Genomic DNA, 21,320 nt, shown 5'->3' with positions numbered 1-21,320 from the left:
GTACCATGGTAATTATTATTATTATTATTATTTTAAATAAGTGTCATCTAATTAGACTGCCTGTTTGGTTGACATTACATTTCATATACTTTGAATAACTTAAAGGGGGGAAAAAAATCACAAGCTAGAAATATTATGCATGCAATTTTTTTATGTGGTATATTTATATGAAATTTTTAATATTATATGCAATAATAGAACAATAATAGTTATAATTATAATAACAGAATATAAAATAACATAATAAAATAAACACGATATTTTAGACAAATAAATCGGAACACGTTCCCAAAATTCTTTCTGAACTCAAATCCCCACAATCCCCGGTTGCCACGTGCGCGTGTCCTGTCAGCAAACCGGACTAAACGTCACATTCCTGCAATCCCTCCCTCCCTGTGTGCGTGCGTGCGTGCGTGTGGACGTGTGTGTGCGGGACGCAGGCTAATCTCACCCCTCCCGTGCATGTATCTCCCTCTCCATAGGAAGCACTCATGACAGGGCGGATTTAAACCCGGAGGACACCCGGCGATCCCCGCAGGCCTGATCGCAGATAGCGGGTGAGTATTTGTGTGTGTTTAGGGCGCAAAAAGAAGTACTCGCCGGCTTTGGGTGTTTACGTTTGGCGTAACCAACGCTGATCCATTGCGCTGCATTCTTTGCGCAGCCTGTAGTAACAGCGCGCGGCCGGATGGAACGTCTGTGATACATTGTAACAGTTCACACTCATTGTGATCAACAACTTTTTATCTTATTGTTTATACAATGTATCTCTTTGATCATTGACAAATGACAGTGTCCAGCCTTCTGATTAAACCATTTGACATTTCTGACATGTCTCCTCTGGTCAGTGTGTGTGTTGATAGCTTATTGCGGCTTGCTTGATACAAATTGGTCTCCTATGATATTTTTCATTTACTAAAGTCAGTGACGTGTTAGATATGACAGTGGTGTTAAGTGGTTAACTACTGTAGTTATCTGTTCATGCCTGGATTGGTGTATGAGAGTGTTGGCGAGTTGAGGGGGGTCATGTATTCTCAGTGTGCTGACCGGTTCTGGGCACAGGGTTTCAGGTCATATTAATCGATTACATCAGCTTTGAGGGTATCAGACTTGGGCTGGGCCATACACATACACAGTTAATCAATCCAGTTAAACAGGCCTGTTCTGCTGCTGCTGCTGCTACTGCTACCATCCTCCTCTTCTTCATCAGGGACACGCCACTGGGCTGCAGTCATGTTCTGGGTTTGACTCCAGTTTATAATGGAGATGATCTGATTAAGTTAAGCTTTTTATTTTCATGTGAAACAGCTTTTGAAATTCTTTGTGTGCCCACCCAACATTTGGCAATAGTTATATATAATAGCAAAGTCTGTAGATATAGACAATTTAAAGCTGAGAAAAGTCGAAAAAGAGTCAAATATATAACTAATTAGGCTTCTGCGTTCAATACAAGTTAAGCTCAACTGACAGTTTGTGGGATAATGTTGATTACTACTAGGGCTGTCACGATTATGAAATTTGGCTGATGAATGTCAAACAAATAATTGCGATTATGATAATTAATTTTCTCTTTTAGGGCTTTCATGATTAATTGTCATAGAAATTGTCATATTACTTTTTTTTCTCTTTTATCCCCTTTTCTCCCAATTTGGAATGCCCAATTCCCACTACTTAGTAGGTCCTCATGGTGGCGCGGTTACTCACCTCAATCCAGGTGGCAGAGGACAAGTCTCAGTTGCCTCCGCTTCTGAGACCGTCAATCCGCGCATCTTATCACATGGCTCGTTGTGCATGACACCGCGGAGACTCACAGCATGTGGAGGCTTATGCTACTCTCCACGATCCACGCACAACTTACCACGCACCCCATTGAGAGCGAGAACCACTAATCGCGACCACAAGGAGGTTACACCATGTGACTCTACCCTCCCTAGCAACCGGGCCAATTTGGTTGCTTAGGAGACCTGGCTGGAGTCACTCAGCACACCCTGGATTCGAACTCGCGACCCCAGGGGTGGTAGTCAGTGTCAATACTCGCTGAGATACCCAGGCCCCCAGAAATTGTCATATTTCTTAGGGGGCTTTCACACTGGGCACGTTTGCTGTGGTCCGATTCCGAGTGCGATTGTTCCCGGTGCCCCACACAGCTTTGGTCTGGTTTCACACTCACTTGATTCTATCGAACCCTGGTCCATTTGCGTTCATCTTACGTCATCACAAACACGCATGGAGAACACAACGCGACTCATCATTCTTCTTGTTTTTTTGTTATTTTGGTGCCATTATGCACAGCAGAGTGAACGACAACTGCGTATATGTGCACTTCATGGTGTAACTCATCAGATGTCCAGGGGAAGGCGGCTTGCTGCTGCTCGCAAACAGCGTTTTTTGAGGAGACAGCTGATTGCAAGCAATTCATTTCCATCTATGTTTACACTGCATGCTTACTCACGCTCGTGTCCAAGGTGAAGTTATCGCCACTGTCATCTCCTATTATACCCTATATTTATAACCTATAATAGTATTTATATATAGTATTTATAAGGTGTATAGATAGATAGCTAGATAGGTGTCGTCATCGGCTAAAACGCATGCAGAGGTTACTTTACTTCCTGAACGAGTGCACACACGAGTCCGAGTTGCTTTCACATTCACGCGAATCGCGCTACAGTTCCATTGCAACCGAACTCAGACCACCTCCTACAGGTAGTCTCGGGTTCGGTACCGCGGTGCGCTACCCTAGTCCGCATGACAGCTTTCACATTACAAATTTGTAATGCGAACCGTGCTGTATTTCGAACTAAACTGTCAGTGTGAAAGCACCCTTAAGGTGCATGTGTGCTTCATACACTTTAAGAAGTTACTTTTACATATTTAACTTCAAATATAGAAATCAAATAATAAAATAGGGATATGTGATTTCCTTTTAAGGCTTTAAAATGTATGAATTACGTGAAAATTTATGCATTTGTTCTAAATACTTAAAGTATGTCTTATCTTTTTAGTAAATTTTACTTTTACACTTGTTTTTGGAACTCAAATTTTATACTATATTTTTCATTAAAAATATATGTTTATTATTTATATAATATAATATTATTTTAAATAATATTTTGTAATAGTAAAACATTTCTGTCCCAATTTCTTCACTTTTACATGTTATTTTACTTCACTATTACAAGCTCTTATTTCTCATGAAGCAAAACATTTGAAATTGAATTTCATCATTTTATTAATCCTCAGAAATAGAGTAAGTGTGCATCTCCTCTGTGTCACTGTGTGTCATTACCACTGTGTTTATGAACCCGCTATGACCAGGAACATTTGCCATTACAAGTGAAACATTTTATTATTATTAATTTTTTCGTGTGTGTGGTCATCAACATTATGCCACAAATGCTGTCAATTGAGCTTAACTTATTGAACCCGAGTATTCCTTGAAATTTTGGATATACAGATAATGAAATCGTATGGTGGGTGGGATCATGCAAAGTGATTTATTGTGCAAATCATAATAAGAATGCATGATTATAAACATTCACTTTCTGTCATTCCGGTGGCAGTTGATTTATCAGATCAGATACTGTCTGATTCAGCATTTGAATTGATAGTTATGCTGACCAATATTTGACATAAATTAATAGTCTCACTGACAGAGTTTAACTTGTATTTGTTTTCCAATTAGCAGGATTATGACCACTGGTTTGGTCATTTTGTTCTGATGTGTTCAGTGACTTCAATGCTTTAAATCAGATCCACTCTTAAACTGAGTATTGGTGTGTTATTTACATGTAATTGTTACTCCATCAGGATCATTTGCTGTGACATTTCAGCATTATTACATACAGTAGTTATGGCTTGGTCCAGATTTGTCAGGGTGTCTATAGGAATGCAGTGCATGCATATACACTGGCGGCCAAAAGTTTGGAATAATGTACAGATTTTGCTCTTATGGAAAGAAATTGGTACTTTAATTCACCAAAGTGGCATTCAACTGATCACAATGTATAGTCAGGACATTAATAACATGAAAAATTACTATTACAATTTGAAAAAAATGTTCAGAACTTCTTAAACTACTTCAAAGAGTTCTCATCAGATACTCAGGTGACATTTCACCCCACACTTCCTGTAGCACTTGCCATAGATGTGTCTGTCTTGTCGGGCACTTCTCACGCACCTTACAGTCTAACTGATCCCACAAAAGCTCAATGGGGTTAAGATCCAGAACACTCTTTTCCAATGATCTGTTGTCCAATGTCTGTGTTTCTTTGCCCACTCTAACCTTTTCAAAAGTGTCTTTTTCTTTGCAATTCTTCCCATAAGGCCTGCACCCCTGAGTCTTCTCTTTACTGTTGTACATGAAACTGGTGTTGAGCGGGTAGAATTCAATGAAGCTGTCAGCTGAGGACATGTGAGGCGTCTGTTTCTCAAACTAGAGACTCTGATGTACTTATCCTCTTGTTTAGTTGAACATCTGGTCTTCCACATCTCTTTCTGTCCTTGTTAGAGTCAGTTGTCCTTTGTGTTTGAAGACTGTAGTGTACATCTTTGTATGAAATCTTCAAGCATTGTATAGCCTTCATTCCTCAAAACAATGATTGACTGATGAGTTTCTAGAGAAAGCTGTTTCTTCTTTGCCATTTTTGACCTAATATTGATCTTAAGACATGCCAGTCTATTGCATACTGTGACAACTCAAACTCAAACACAAAGACAATGTTAAGCTTCATTTAATGAACCAAATATCTTTCAGCTGTGTTTGATATAATGGCAAGTGATTTTCTAGTACCAAATGATCAATTTAGCATGATTACTCAAGGATAAGGTGTTGGAGTGATGGCTGCTGTCTAGATTTGATTAAAAATGACTTTTTTCAAATCGTAATGGTGCTGTTTTTTACATCAGTAATGTCCTGACTATACTTTGTGATCATTTGAATGACACTTTGGTGAATTAAAGAACCAATTTCCTTCCGAAACAGCAAAATCTGTACATTATTCCAAATTTTTGGCTGCCAATGTATGTGATAGACTTGTCTACACAAGCATATGGTTATCCTATAGCAACATATAGCAGAGCATTTTCACTCTTTATTAACAGACTAAAACAATCACTGCTGTTAACAATGTCAAAACTATATTAGCATGAAAATGTCTTCTGACAATTTGCTAATCTGTGAAGCCGGTATGACTTAATCTCAGAGCAATTGATTTGGTGTGAATAGATGTAAAAGGTCACATTCTGACCTGTGTGTGTGTGTGTGGGTGTGTGTGTGTGTGTGTGTGTGTATGTGTGTTCAGTGGTTCCTCTGTGAGTAATAATGGTTATAAATTATACAGTTTAGAATTATGCGTGCTGATCTGAGGTCAGACCTCTACTTCAGTGGTCTACAGCTGTAAAACTGGTCTAGAAACAGCCATAAAATGCTCTGTAAGTATGAGGTCAGGTCTCTTTATGTTTGAAAGTGGTATATTGTTAAAAATGTCCAGGGCCGTGTGTAATGCAGAATCAGTTAAAAGTTCCAGTCGAGTTTTAGCTTCTTTGGTGCTTGTATTCCTAATGATGCATTCCAGAGCTTTGCGGAGCTACATTTCTGAAATCTAAAAACTAGATATAGGTATTGCACTGAAGAGCAACACGTGTTGCTTGTGGATCAATTAAGGTTCTAGTTTCAACATTATTTGTACTTCAGACTAGGGCTGCATGATATATAAAATTTATCGAAATATCGCAAATGTATATATGACAATATGCATATCGCAAGGGCTTGCGATTACAGGATGATTTTTTAATAGGTTGAAAAGTAACGTTAAAAGTAACGCAGATATCAGAGAACAGACCAGGCGTGCGATTGTCACTTGATGTGTGCGTGCAGTGTGCATGTGCAGAGAGAAGACACATTTGATTTCAGTAAGTCGTACTGTATCTTTCAATACCCTCTGATGTGCATTCATGTTTCTTTTTTGTGTCGTAAGAGAGAGTGCGTGCTGTGCCCTGCTCTGTTTGAATCTCAGTCGGTCACACACAGGATTAAAGAGTATCAAAACAAAATTTGTGCAAATAATTGGCGGTCGACCAGTAGGTCACAGAGGCCGATTAATCGGCCGATATTCAGAATTTTTAAATTATCGGCATGCTGATAAATTTCCCGTTTGGTTTCTTAAGGGCACGAGGGCGCAAAGAATTGCCTGCTATCATGTGAAGGAGCGTCTGAGACATGTAAACGACCAATCACAGTTCGTTTTGTTGTTGCGTGCCATCGTGTTACTACAATAATGGACCGTTGTGCAACACAGTCTCATTTAAACGGTCCGCATATCAGAGCCACGACGCGTTAATGTGCTCGCCTGTTTCCTTCTCCAGCTCTCTCCTCAACAGTTCCCTGTATCTCTTAACTGTCTTGTCTCATGATAAAAAGGCAAATATCAATAAAATGTCTTTTATATACCATCTGCAAAAATGCAGATATCTCGTTTAAGCAGATGTAATTCACAAACCTCACGAAAATCCAGCGTTTTCTTCCCGTCCAGCGCTCATCTTATATCATCCTCTGAAGCGCATATTCCATCAGCCAGAATCAAAAACTTCAGGATAAGGATCAAATGTTCCTCTAATAATTCACAAATCATGACGGTCAGTCCGTGATAATCCAAGCAGGCGATCCACGGCATTTAAACTCTCAGTAGATTGCTGCATGCATTGGATCCGCACGAGCACGTGATTGCAACTTCAAAGTAAAAGTGCACTATGAGTAAATGTCTTATTTACTGTGTACTGTATGTACAACTGGTTTGATTGGGTTTTTTTTATGAGAAAATGCTATTGCTAATGCACCAATGCCATCCATTGTTGCTGGACTACTGTTTGTCCTGTTATTTCCTTCTTTCTAACATATTAACAATTTCTCATTGCAGAAATAAATGTAAAAAAAAAAAATGAATGACCAAACAGAAATCTACTACCATTTAAAATACAATCTATTTTTTAAAGATAATTAAATATACTGTAATAAAAGTTTAATAATATAATATCTGCTACATAGCTAATGGTAAAACTGTATATATTATACACAGTCTAAAAGCAATTTAGAACAAAAGACAAGTATTTTTGTGATCACTGGGATAGATGGTCATTTTTATTTGGGCGGTGGGGGTTATGATGTTCCATGCACTCTGATGACGTCATCATAGGAATATCATATCGCATATCGAAAATCGCATTATCCAACAACTTATTGCATATCACATTTTTCCTCCATATCGTGCAGCCCTACTTCACATCTTTTTTGTTAATGGATGGAGCCACCTTGAGACCTCCATATCGCTGGGATTTAACCATATAGGGCCTTAAAGGGGTCACAACATGCCCTTTTTTTTTATTATTTTAATATGTTCCTTAAGGTTCACTTTTACGACTAGTAAAGTTTTTTGCACAAATAACAGTCATATATTTGTAAAACATGATCATTTTCCACGCTCATTCTGACCCTCTGTCAGAAACGCTCCGTTTTGGTACTGCTGCTCCTTTAAGACTTGACTGTAAACACTCACTGTTATGATTGGCTCTCTGCTCTTGACTGACCTGCCATCTCACTGCTAACCACTATTGGGCGGGGCTACGGAAATAATGAGTTAAAGTGGGCGTTGACGTGTTGTTGTGTAGGCAGTCAGATGCATGTGTCCACTTCCTGTTTCATCAGCCGATCAGAACTGCCAGAGCTCAACACATTCCGTTGGGATTCTGATCACATCTTGAGTGTGTGACAGAGGCAGAGAGTGTGTGTGTGTGTGTGTGTGTGTGTGTGTGTGTGTGTGTGTTTTCAGTAGTTCCTGCTGTAACTGAGTGTTGTATTCTTGTAGTTTAAAGACGGTGGCCCTTTTGCAGTGATTCATATTTTGTGTGCTCTGCATTTTGACATCTTTGTGCTTTTCTGTGTTTTACAGAAAAGATCAATTTAAACAGAGCAGTTTTACATTGAAAGTGAATAATAGCCAATAGCGAACTAAACTCATCAGTTTAAAGCCCCAGTGGCGATACGTATTACTTGACAAATTCATTCTGAGAACACCATTTACATAAACACTGTGCATTCAGAGTTTTAAATCAGTTTTTGAGAGATCTTCACTGTAAAAAGTGTTCAGTTAAATTTACGGTAAAATACGCTGCAGTGTTTGCCAGATTTACTCTGTAAACAAATACGTTGACCATGTTTCAGGCTTTACGGGATGTAATTTTGATGCCTGTATATTTTACGGTTCATTACCGTCGATATTAACTTGATATACTAACCTTCTGGAACTATAAAAGTCTGCTTTTCCCTTTAAAATGTATTGTTAATCACCATAGTAACCACAGAAGGCAACATGATGACTTAAAATTCATCAAGAGTGTCGCTTTCAGGAGCAATAATGAATACACATGTAGAGACAAACACAAAACACCATCAGGGTAACACACGTGACATTAAAATAATGCAATAAACATTAACATAACTATATAAAATATAACACAGAACATCACAATGTACATAACTGATATTAAAAATAAGAATAAAAATAACTATTCCCATAATGTCAAGTGGTCCAGTACAGGTTGCTTGACCATTTTTAATTTTCCTTTTTGTGTGTGTGTGTGTGTGTGTGTGTGTGTGTGTGTGTGTGTGTGTGTCTAAGTATCGATATTGCAAAACCACCAGTTTATTATTTTATTTAATTTAACCACGACGGCCATCTTTGTGTCATGGCACGTGACAAATTTTGGTTGTACAGCTGTTTACAGAAACCCCAATATCTCGGCTCAGGATGGTCCTAGCTCCTTGGAACAAAAACTGATCTCTAGAGCACATTACAAGGTACATATATAAACATTTTGCACATTCTTGTTCCTCAGACTTAGAACTTAAGTCCTAATGTAATGCTCAAGATTGCTCAAAGTTCTGCTTTTAGGGTCAGTTTATAATGGGAAGGTTTCGAGTCTCAGTCTTAATTTTTTTAGGGGGGGTACCTAGGTAAGTATAGTGTGCATGCAGAGCATTTCAGGTTTGAGAATTTTTTTTAAATTCCCCTCACTTTCGGGTTGAAAATCTCTGGTGGGGGACCAGATAGGAACCTGAAATTTTCACAGAAATGTTAAGTTGAGATTCCACTGATTACAGAGCTAGGGCTATTAGAAATCTGGAGAAAAGCCTAATTTACTCATGCATTTTGAGAAATGAACAGATGTAATATAAGCATAACAAATAACAAAAATGAACAGTATTTTACATGTTTACAAGCTGTGAGATTTCTCTCTGAAATGTTGTGGGAGCGTCCGGTGACAATAGTCAATTCGGCAGGTGTCAGTTTTCTGAAAACACTGTTCATTGGAACCCACACTTTGTCCTCAGTTGACATTTTGAATGACGTTCTTGGTCCATGTGGGTGGAAGATTTTTACAAAAACATCACCGTTTTCCACACTGATGTCTTCAACCAATGGTGCGTCTTTAACGCATTGAGTTTCTCAGCCAGAGAAACTGAGAATTCCTCCCTAGAGAGAACGACAGTGATCATATCTGCTCTGTCAGTCATAACCCGCTGCTTAAAGGTGGTGTTATCGGGAAGTGTGTCATCGTTGTCTGACTCTTCAAGCATCTGCAGTAAGGCCTCTATACCTGGACACTGGTCACATTTGTTGAGCATGCAGTCGTAACTGTTTACGTCACAGACTAGAAGTTCCAGCAGGTCCTTGTAGTCCACTTTTAGCTTTGCTGACTCAACCATCAGCTTGATGTTCTGATGTTGTTGTGTGCAGACACACAGTGTGAGTTCCAGATGCTCCAGCCAGCACACAATTTTGGCCTCAGTTCACAAAATTTTGATCTCTTTAACTCTGGGTACTGATTTTTAAACTCCACATACAGTTCATTAAGATGACTTAAAACTAAATGCTTTTGTTTATGAACTTTTTGAAGAAACCTGTGATAGATCACGCTTCACCTGTTGCCAATATCTAAATTAGTAACATTTTAGACCTCATTGACAATCATCTATTGCATGTCAATCATAAACATAATTACTGTATAACACTTATATATGTACATGTACCTTGTAATGTGCTCTAGAGATCAGTTTTTGTTCCAAGGAGCTAGGACCATCCTGAGCCGAGATATTGAGGTTTCTGTAAACAGCTGTATAACCTAAATTTGTCATGTGCCATGACACAAAGATGGCCGTCGTGGTTAAACCAAGTAAAATAAAAATAAAAAACTGGTGGTTTTGCAATACCAATACATTAAAAATGGTTAAGCAACCAACTTCATAATTATTGGACCACTTGAGATGGACTGACGGGAAACACGGACTTCTGGGAACGCCCGATTATTGTTTTTCACCGAAATTTTAACAATAGTTTACTGTCAAAAGTACATGTATCTCTTGTTAAACATAATATACATTTTTACAGGTAATTGTACAGTAAAAGCATACTTTTTACACTTAAAAGAACATGAAATATTGTAAAAAAAATTACATATATTGTCTTATATTGTTAAATTCTATTATAATTTTGTATCATAAATATTAAGGTACTAACTACCCTTTAACCAATTAAGAGGTTTTTTTTTTTTTTACTGTTGCATTTTTACAGTGGCTCATAGAGTTCTTGCAGGTGGCAGAGACTTATAAATACTATCGATACATAATCACATGCTGCCCGTCCTGGGTACAGAATTAACACTTGTCAAGTGCCAAATGACACCAAAATTGGGGTTGTTAATTTTAGACCCTTTGTCTATTTGTGTTGGGTTGCAGTTAAGGCCCCATTTACAACTGGTATTCACATTTGATAAATGCTAAATACAGGTGTAAACTGTTTTTAAATGTTTTGTGATCCGATTGCTCAAACCACAAAAATGCATGTGCCCACACTGCATTTGGAGTGTCAGTGCTAATGCAGCCTACTCACAATAACTGAATTCTGAATAGCCTCCAGTCAGATTAACATTAAATTGGGAAGATTACTTAATTTTTTGAATGCTAACACACATTCATTGAATTCTTAGTGATGAAGCTGAAGCAGCCCATTCCTGCGAGTTTCTATCCCACACCCGACCGCTCCCGTTCCCGCAACCCCGCAACCCCGCGTGTGTTTTCCACATAGGGCAAAAGCCATACAAATAGACAACAAGTGTACACAAATAACCTTTTTATTTTTCTGTTATTGCTATTATCAGATGATGCGTGACCTGATGCCCATCTGACTTGCCTGAGATTGATTTCTTAACAGTAAATTGACCATTTTCCAGTCCGAGTTTCACATCATTTGATATCCACGTTTTGCTCTTTGCCATTGTTCTAACAGCCGCTTTGACTACCTGCATAGCCTGCATAATACATTTTTTTATTATCAAAAATAAATTAATTGTAAAATAAAATAATAATCATAGTTTTTTTGCATTCATAATTTAATAACATAAAAGAAGATATCCACATCTAGTGCAGAAAATAGCTTTTATCGGCTGATACTGAAGTTTTGCTGATACTTCGGTGCATCACTATGCTAGTCTATATGCTGTATGTATGCACAGATTACACTGCAACAAAATCATTTTCTTACTGAATATTTTTGTCTTGTTCTCCTTAAATCAAGATAACTACCTGGGAAGCAGAATGCCATAAGATGTTTTGTCTTTTAAGCTAATTGTTGTTTAAGCTAATAACAACAACAAACTATTTGCCAATTGAGTAAGAAAAAAATACAAATTATTTTTGCAGTGTAATTAATTCAGTGCAATCTGATGATTGTCAATGTTTGTAGTGTGGTATTGTGATGTGAGAGGTGCAATTCTGTTCCTCTAACAGCACCATTTGAACAATAGAGCTTTTGGTTTTCAGTTTTACCCGATTCATCATCATCATCTCCATCACTAAACACATTCTCCTCTCTCTTCCCTGTGCTTCCTTAACCCCTTGCTGCTGCTGATGTTTTGATTATGAGATGATCTTTAGACTATCTGGTCTTTTCAGAGTTGGTGGTTAATTTCACATGATGTTTTGGACTGTATGGCAGCTCAGCTGACCTTATTTTGAGACTCCACCCTCGAAACCCTCTACATTGACTGACAGGTCATGTGGGTAATTCTGTAGGCCAGACAGAACAATATGTCTGTGCGTTATAGTCCGCTTTCAAAAGAGTAAATCAGGACATTGATCTGACAAAATTGATCAGCATTTGTTTTGTGATTGGATGAAAACAGTGGCTGCCACACACACTCTTTCACTTGCCTGTTGACTGAAATTCGGTTGTCAGCACTGCAGTGGTGCTGATGTGACTGAAGGGTGTCGTCCTGACAACCAGCTGACATCATCATGCCTGTCTATCACGTGTTCAGCCGTTCTAGAACAACGTAAAACGGTCAAACATATGGTTTAAAAATCAAATTCAAAAGTGCTGACTCGTTGTAAGGTGCATGAATTTGGTCTAGATTAAATTCAGCTCTTTAAGGTTTTTAAATGTTAAAATTCTTCTAACCGAGTTTGATTCCCCATAGACTGAAAACACTGTGGCACTGTGGCTATATTGGCTCAAAAAATGGCATGGGTTTGGGTCAGGACCATCTGTTTTGTGATGCTGGAGGTAGATGGGGAGAGTGTTCAGGAAACCTGTTTGAAAACAGTCAATTTTTTTTGCAACTCTGTTTAGTGACACTAGTGACTTTAAATAAGACCAACAGGATGCAGGATTCATTGTTGTTTAAAGGAAAGTCCAGGTTCAATACAAATTAAGCTCAATCAACAGCATTTGTAGCATAATTTTGATTACCACAATTATACTCACTCAAAAAAAACAAAGCCGCTTACAATGGAAGTGAATGGGGTTAATCCGTAAATGTTAAAATCCTCACTGTTTCAAAATACTAACCGCAAGACGTTAAAAATATGCAGGTGTTAGTATGATTTAAGTGTGATAAAATCGCTTACTGACCTTTTCTGTGTAAAGTAATATACAATATTTCATACTGTAATCTGGTAAAAGCTGTAAAGCCGGTAAATCACTGATTTTATCACACTAAAATTATATTTACACTAGGGTTGGACGATATATCGAATTTCGAATACTTTCGTTATATCGAACTTCAGTGGAGACCGATTCCTGAACAAATTACTCTTTTGAGGAGGTTCTTTTGAATCTAGCATGAAACCAACGTGATCACACATGAAGTCGGTATGATGTTTCCTATAGTTTCGATACCCTAGGATCGGTGACTGTATGCCGACGCGCTGATATGCAGCATTCTTATCAGACATGTTTGCAGTGGTTTCAATAGTTTTACCTTTGCACCTGGCGCGATTGGCAGCGCGTTGTATCAGCTGCGTGGGAGAGACTAGGGTTCAAAGCCAGGCAGTAACCACATTTGAATAATCAATGACGAGAATGATTCGGAGGTTTCACTTTTCCCTCTAACATTACTTTTTTACTCCACTAATGGTTAGGGTAAGGTTTGGGTTTGGGGGTAGAATCTATAAATATATGCTTTACTCTTCATTGTATAACGTCCTGTAAAGCTGAAAATAACTTGCTTCACTACTAGCTTTTGACAACCTCTTCTGGACATAAATGAAGCTCACACGTGCCCATATGCCCTACAAAACTGGCTTTGGCCACTGGGGGCAGTGTTTCGAAATTTCAGTCAACGTATACCAAAGAAAAGTCGGTCTAGTCTTTGTGATTTCACTGTGAGATCAGGCTGCATGAAACAGCACATCCAGTGTCGCCCAATTCCCGAATGAATGACTCTTATAAGTAGGGCTGTGCGATTAATCTTATTTTATTTTCAATTACGATTTTGATTTTCAACGATTATGAAAATCGAGATAAAACGATTATTGTGCCGCATTCTGTTTCGCAATGAAACATCCTGGCACTATATCTTTAAAGCATCCTTTATTACAGTTCAAATAATAAGGAAGCGGGTTATGAAAATAAACTCCAAAATTGGCATTTCTCTGTGCGGTCAGTGCTCCGTCTATGAGTTGCGTGAAGTGATCAGGGAAGAGATTGAATCTTGCACACACTGGTGCGGGGACACTTGTCACTCGTGAGCATTTGCAGCAGCTAGATTATAACATGATGGCTCGTGACGTAGTGAATCATAATATATGTGTCATGTTCACTGTGTGTATCTTGTCATGAAGAAATCAGCAATACCCAGCTCTATTAAGAAGAGAAAGTTTGTTTTTTGTGAGTTAAAAATGGATCGAAGTGAACAAAGGTGAGAGAGTGTAGTCTCAGCCCATTGTAATATACACTGGAACAAAATATGTTTTTGATTAGTCCTTTTTGGTCTTGTTTTCCAAAATAATATCTAAAACTCCTTTAAAACAACGTACATTTACTTTAGGAGCTATACTGCTGAAGAAAACATTTTTATCGGGGAATGTTGAATACAATATTTAATCAAGGCTCGACATTAATGCTTGTCCGCTTGTCTGGGACAAATGGATTTTTGAAGGGGCAAGTAAAAGAGAATTTTACTTGCCCGACCGGACAAGCAGACTGATTAAAACGTCAATAATGAAAAAATAACCAGCTATATTTGTGATAGCCTAGGCCTGTTCACTTATTAGAAAGTTCATATTCTTATTCTGCTGTTGAAAGTAATCCAGAACACGTTAACTACGCCCAGTTTGATTGACAGGCGGCGTATGCGTGTGTGCTGAACATGCACGTGTGTTCTGAAAATGCTCACGCTAATGCGCACCTGAACGGTCAAATACATTTCAAAATTCCACCAAAATGCCCGTATTGGTGAGGTATTCATGTAAACACAGAGAGTGATGTCTAAAGTGAACGTAAACAGCGGAGAAAAAAACGGATTTGTATTAAAATATCGGACTTGTAAGCATAAATGTAAGCTGCTGTCTAGTGTGTCATTATAATAATCAAACATAACAAGAAAACACTCACTGCTCTTGACTGAGTAACTTTAGTAGCTTTATAAATTCTGAATGTATTATAATCATACGGTGAAGTCCAGTAGTAGTTTTATGTTGCATTTCATTCTGAATGTTTCCTTGAATACTTGAAACTGAATTTTCTTAATGTGTTCTATTATTATTTATTGTTATTTTATTACTGACTGTTTACTAGTCTTGAATAATTACTTTCCATTGCCATTCTTCCGTAATTAACATATTAGTTAGTGTTATTATTTGTTGTGGTTTTGAAGCTGGTATTGAGAATCGTCAAATTTCACCGACTACTGACATTTTTGTATTGTGATTAATGTGTAGCCTTTATTGTACATGGTAGATGTTGCAGCAATATCATGATGGAAATGTAGATCTCATTCTAGAGAAGTGTGAGCACCCCTGCTGTAAATGATGGTGATGGAGGCTTTCCTTTATTTGACTACCATACGTAACGAAATCATTATCATATGACAATAGCCTCCTCCCCGTCCCAGTGCAGTTTACATTTCAAGTTCAAGGAAATCCACTGTTAAAAAGTTCAAAGTCAATGTTATATAATAATGATCTCAATATTGACCTAAATAATCGTGATTGTGATTTTTGCCATAATTGAGCAGCCATACTTACAAGTCAGTTCTTTTAAATCTACTGTACAGCACACAACATGTAGCGTGTCCAGTGTCATCCGATTTCAGAACTAATGACTCTTTTGTGTCTGTTCTTTTAAATCTACAGTGCAAAACATACTGCGCTACCTCCACAACGAATGACACGTCTTCTTATCAGCCGGCTCTTTTTAGTGCATGAAAAACATACTGAACCAAAGTAATTAATTTCATCATGTCGGACTGGAAATGAACGAAGAAGTTTACTTAAGATTTGTGAGACTCAAATCTGAAAAATTGCTGGATGGTTGCTGATATGACAGTGTGCTGTTAAAGGTACACATAATGAGTTCTGTTATAATGAGTAGTATTTTGTAAAAATGTAAATATCTAATCCGAATCTGTTCTATTAAAAGCTGAAATCTCATCATTTGGTAACAGGCTGCTGAGGACATTACTGTAAATCCAATAAGAATTGCATTTTTATTTGCAAATATTTCTTTCTCAAAAGTACTGAAAGAACCATTAATGAACTGAAATCGTTCCGAATCGTTAAATTCCTTACGATACACATATCTACACAATGCTTTCAGAAAAGGAACAAAGAAGCACAAGTGTGTGAGTGTGTGTTCAGCTGCTCGTGTGCATTTAATTCACCCCAAAAACAGTTCCTTCCAGCACTGCAGTAAAATGTGCTGTGTGACTGATGGAGTCTGTCTGCAGTCTGATCAGTGAGACAGCAGCATCAGACCACCCGTCTGTCTGCAGACGCCCCCAAAGGACGGACAGAAAGAGAGAGAAAGTTGGGGGCTGGAAGAGGATCATAGATGATTGAGAGGAAGAGGAGAAGAAATCGAAGAAGAAACCTGAGAAAGGAAAAGAAGCAGAGAGAGAGAGAGAGAGAGAGAGAGAGAGAGAGAGAGAGTACAGAAATGTTATAAATGGAAACATATGTTTAACCATATGCTAAAATAAAATAAGAAAAGAGTGACAGAAAAACCGAGACAGACAGTCTGTTGTAGTAGTGTGGTGTGTGTCAGCTCTTTGTTGTCTGTGTGCAGTAGAGTGTTAAATCCTCCACGTGTGTTCGCTCAGAACAGCTGTTTGAACAAAGAGCTCACAGACACGCCCCAAGCACACTGGCCGCCGTCATGACAGCAGTGACATCATCAGCGCTTGCACATCCCAGAACACGACCACAAAACAAATGATGTATGTCCTCTTCCTCATTTTAAAGTCTACATGAAATCAAACTTGACTCTTTTCACTTGATTAATAATTGTTTCTGGTCACATTGTGCATGATTCATCAGTGCACATTATTCTAAAGAAAAATAAATTGGTTTTCGTAAACTTTCATCAAAATTTCTCCAGCTCTGAAATGATTGTTCCTTTCTGTTGATGTAATTAAGACCTTGCTGTTGGGGGAAACCAACAATATTGTAGCATTATGGCCAAAGTATACAGCACAGTACATGCGGACTGCATCTTTGCGTGTTGTCGGCGCATGCATCTAGTGTTGAATGTGCTGAAAGCGTATCACAAAGCAGTCGTAGTGCGCATACGTCAAACACATCTGTATGGGTTCACTTAAGGATGCACTGATGTATCGGCTGCAGATATTTATTTACCAATTATTGACCAAATTAAAACCATCTGCAAATGGGTTATAAGCATGGAAATGCAGATATGAAAAACGATGATTTATTTACAATTAATTTGTTACAAACTTTGTAAATACTCTGTGAATTCAAATGTGCAATCCAGAAATAACAATAGCCACAATATGTAGAAGGGTTGGCACTTCTACATGTTACGTTTACGTATTATTTATTTTTTATTCTTTCTCGTTCCCACATTAATTAGGAAAAGCCAGCATTACAGATGTGACAGTTGTGAAAGTGGACTTGGCTATAGGCTACATGATGAGGGAAACCATCCAAAACACTTTAAAACTAGCAGACTTTGACTTCTGAGACATCGGTATGACAACCATTAATGCTGTATGATTGACTGAATTAAGATTGAAATCATATCATGGCCTTGCATGATTACTAAAGCATAAAAGGCTATGGTTTAAAATACAGTCTGCATTCAGCACTTCAGTCAGCACTGTGTGAGCAAGCGGCGCCCTCTAACGGTTTGGACATCTACTATAACACAGAATTTAAAATGTAACTTTATTTTTCCATGATTTGGATATTTCAGTGGAATTGCCCAACATATGCATAGTTTGAATTTGTAATGTTTTATCATATACAGTACATACTATTGGTCGACCAATATATCACAGAGGCCGATAAATGGGCCGATATTCTGCCTTTTTTAATTATCAGCATTGGCCGAAAAATATTCCCGTTTCACCGTTTTTTTTTTTTTTTTTTTGCTTTTTTCTTGAGGGTGCTGAAAATCATCTGCTTGCATGTGGAGCGACTGAGATATGTAAATTACCAGTCACAGTTCGTTTTGCTGTTACATGCCATTGTGTTACTAAAATAATAGACTGGTGTGCAACACAGTCCACAAATCAGAGCTGCGGCAGATGCGTTTGAGCTCCTAATGTTAAAGTGCTCGCCTGTTTCATTCTTCCTCTCTCTCCTCAACAGTTCCCTATAACTTTTAACTGTCTTGTCTAATGATAAAAAGGCAAATATCTACAAAACTAATATCATATACCGTCTGCAAATATGCGCATATCTCGTTTAAACAGATGTAATAAACCAACCTCACAAAACTTCAGCAGATCCAGCATCCTGTGGAGGACTCATAAATCTTCCTCTGAAGCACGTATTCTAACAGTCTCTCCACAACAGTTCCCTGTAACATTACTAATGATAAAAGGCAAATATCAATAAAACTTGTATTACTGGATATACCGTTTGCAAATATGCAGATACCACATTAAACAGATGTCATTCACGAACCTCACAAAAATCCAGTGTTTTCTTCCCGTAGAGCGATCATATAATATATTCCTCTGAAGCGCCTATTCCTTCAGCCAGAATCAAAAACTTTAGGATCAAATGTTCTTCTCATTCACAAATCATGACGGTCACCCCGTGACAATTCAAGTTGGCGATCCAGGCCGTTTGAACTGTCAGGAGATGGATCCGCACGAGCGCGTCAGTGCAACTTCAAGGCCGTGTCCGAAACCAGGAAAATGCTGCATCCGGAGGCTGTATACGGAGGTATGATGAAAATAAGGTGCTTTTCAAACTGTTCAGAGATCAGTTTCCATAAGAGTTCCATTCATTCAAAACAGCTGTCATGAAAGCCATTAACTGATTAGGCAGCAAGGTAGCAAGTCAGCGTTTTCAGATGCAGCCCAAAGTAAAAGCGCTTCACGTGTGCTATAAGTAAATGTCTTATTCACTATGCACTGAATGTACAAGTGGTTTGATTCAGTATTTTTGAGTAAATGCGATTGCTGATGCGCACATGCCATCCATGGTTGCTGGACTACTGTGTGTACTGTTATTTCCTTCTTCCTAATATATTAACAAGTTCTTCATGTGCAAATAATTTACTAAAATTTGATGACTAAACAGAAATCTGAAGAAACTGCTATCTACCATTTAAAATACAATATACATTTTTATTTTTGTGTGAAATTTAGTAAATATATTGCTAAATAAGCAATTTTATGTTTGTTATTTACTATATTAAATTGTGTGATATATCGACATTATATTGGCCTATCGGCCACCCTGCTCTCTGGATATCGTACACTATGCGATACTTTCGAAAAGTTACTTTTTTGATGGGAAAAACGTATTTCTGCTGTGGATGAGAGGCGTAAACATAGCGTAGATATGACCTTATATCGTGAGAATTTTCAGCTTGATGTAAACAATTAGAACAGAAGTGAAGCTGAGTGTTTAATTGTTGCTGTGTAGCATATGTTGACAGCTCAGATTTCATTCGTCCATTAGCAGAGAGTGTCTGACCGCCTGAGGCTGTCAATTCTGTCAGACACATTTGCTCATTTATATTTGATATGATGATGCTATCCAGAGGGAGGAAATTCTGTGTGAAATGAGAAATATTAATTATCACACACGCCATTGTGAAATCTACCTTCTTATGAAAAAGCCCTTATGAGATGTTAATTAATCTTATTTCTGGCAAAACAGATGTTTAATATTTTACCCAGTATACAGTAGTGTTGTCACGATACTAGCATTTCAGTAGTCGGTACCAATAGCAGTGAAATGTCATGGTTCTCAATACCAATTTTGAAACCATAGGAAAAACATGCTAATATGGTAATTTGCTATTTAGCCTATTTAAAGTTAAATTTCAATGTAAATAATCAATTAAAAGAAATGCATGTTTCCTTCAAGTGTTTCTCAATTAAGTATGCATTGTTTAAATGTTTTCAAGCAGGACCCTGCTTAAATCTGTTTCCTTTTTTGGGGGAGATTCCACGATTTAAAGTTTAATTTCATCATCAAAATGGTGTCTAATCAAATGAGTTATACGAACAAGTGATTACTTTTCAACATACCATTGGATTGTTTTTTATTTATTTATTCAGTACAATAGCACTCTTGCTTGTGATATATAGTGCATATGTTTTATTATTATTATTTATTATTATTAATATTACTACAGTGATTGTTACATTTTACTATAGAGCTGTTGCAGTATCTTAAATTTAATGCATCTAGCTTTTATTTTGACGTGTGTTTTTGACAGAAGCTTCAGCTCTCCGTATAAACAGCAGAGATCTGTAAACAGTTCGCTACATGGCCCAGTCAGTTTGATCATTAAAGCGCAAATGCTGTGATTTGATTATGAAAATATGTAGTCTATATGTGCTCCGTGGTTCACAGTGGATTAGTGCTCTGCTCTGTCATCTTATGCAACGCGAATGATTGTCAATGTCTGCGGAGTTTCCAGTGTATTAGCGATCGGCTTCACACATTCATTTAAAGCATGCAGCTCGAATGCAGACTAAGACTGCAGCCTTCCGCGGTTTAAAAATCACACTAGGGCATATCACGATTTCAGTTCTTTTTCTCCCAATTTGGAATGCCCAATTCCCAATGCGCTCTAAGTCCTGGTGGTCGCATAGTGATTTTTGCCTCAGTCCGGGTGGAGGAGGACGAATCCCAGTTGCCTCCACGTCTGAGACAGTCAACCTGCGCATCTTATCACGTGGCTTGTTGAGCGCGTTGCCACGGAGACATAGCGTGTGTGGAGGCTTCACGCCACCCACCGCGGCATCCGTGCTCAATTCACCATGCGCCCCACTGAGAACAAACCACATTATAGCGACCATGAGGAGGTTACCCCATGTGACTCTACCCTCCCTAGCAACCGGGCCAATTTGGTTGCTTAGGAGACCTGGCTGGAGCCACTCAGCATGCCCTGGGATTTGAACTAGCGAACTAGCGAACTAGCAAACTCCAGGGGTGGTAGCCAGTGTATTTTACCACTGAGCTACCCAGGCCCCTATTCACGATTTCAATTTGATTAATTGTGCATTTCAGTGTAAAAGGAGTAACAGTGCACACGCTCAAATAAGCGTCGTTGTCAGTCAGACAGCGCGCTGGGACCAAAATAAGTCGGTGCTCTGTACTACCGGTAACTTAAAGGGATAGTTCACCAATAAATTAAAATTCTTTCATCATTTACTCACTGTCATGTTGTTCCAAACCCGTATGTCTTTCCTCCTCCTGTGGATCACAAAAGGAGATGTTTAGCAGAAATAAGGAATAAGATCACGTGGGTGTCTGAATTGAGATCGCGATCTCTTAA

At 38.2% G+C, this 21,320-nt stretch overlaps 1 protein-coding gene across 3 annotated transcripts in view; it reads left to right on the top strand.

The window, feature by feature from the left end:
- The first annotated feature begins 408 nt into the window (after positions 1-408).
- The window catches only part of LOC127430830 (CBP80/20-dependent translation initiation factor-like), a 92,623-nt gene continuing 71,711 nt past the window's right edge, over positions 409-21,320 (top strand). For all 3 annotated transcript variants that reach the window (XM_051680939.1, XM_051680938.1, XM_051680937.1), the window contains exon 1: positions 409-557. The gene's annotated coding sequence lies outside the window, so the exon portion shown is untranslated. The remainder of the gene's footprint in view (positions 558-21,320) is intronic.

This window comes from Myxocyprinus asiaticus, chromosome 40, assembly GCF_019703515.2.
Source record: "Myxocyprinus asiaticus isolate MX2 ecotype Aquarium Trade chromosome 40, UBuf_Myxa_2, whole genome shotgun sequence".
Classification (NCBI taxonomy): Eukaryota; Metazoa; Chordata; class Actinopteri; order Cypriniformes; family Catostomidae; genus Myxocyprinus; species Myxocyprinus asiaticus.
The sequence above is the reverse complement of the archived record's forward strand: the minus strand, read 5'-3'. Positions and strand labels throughout refer to the sequence as shown.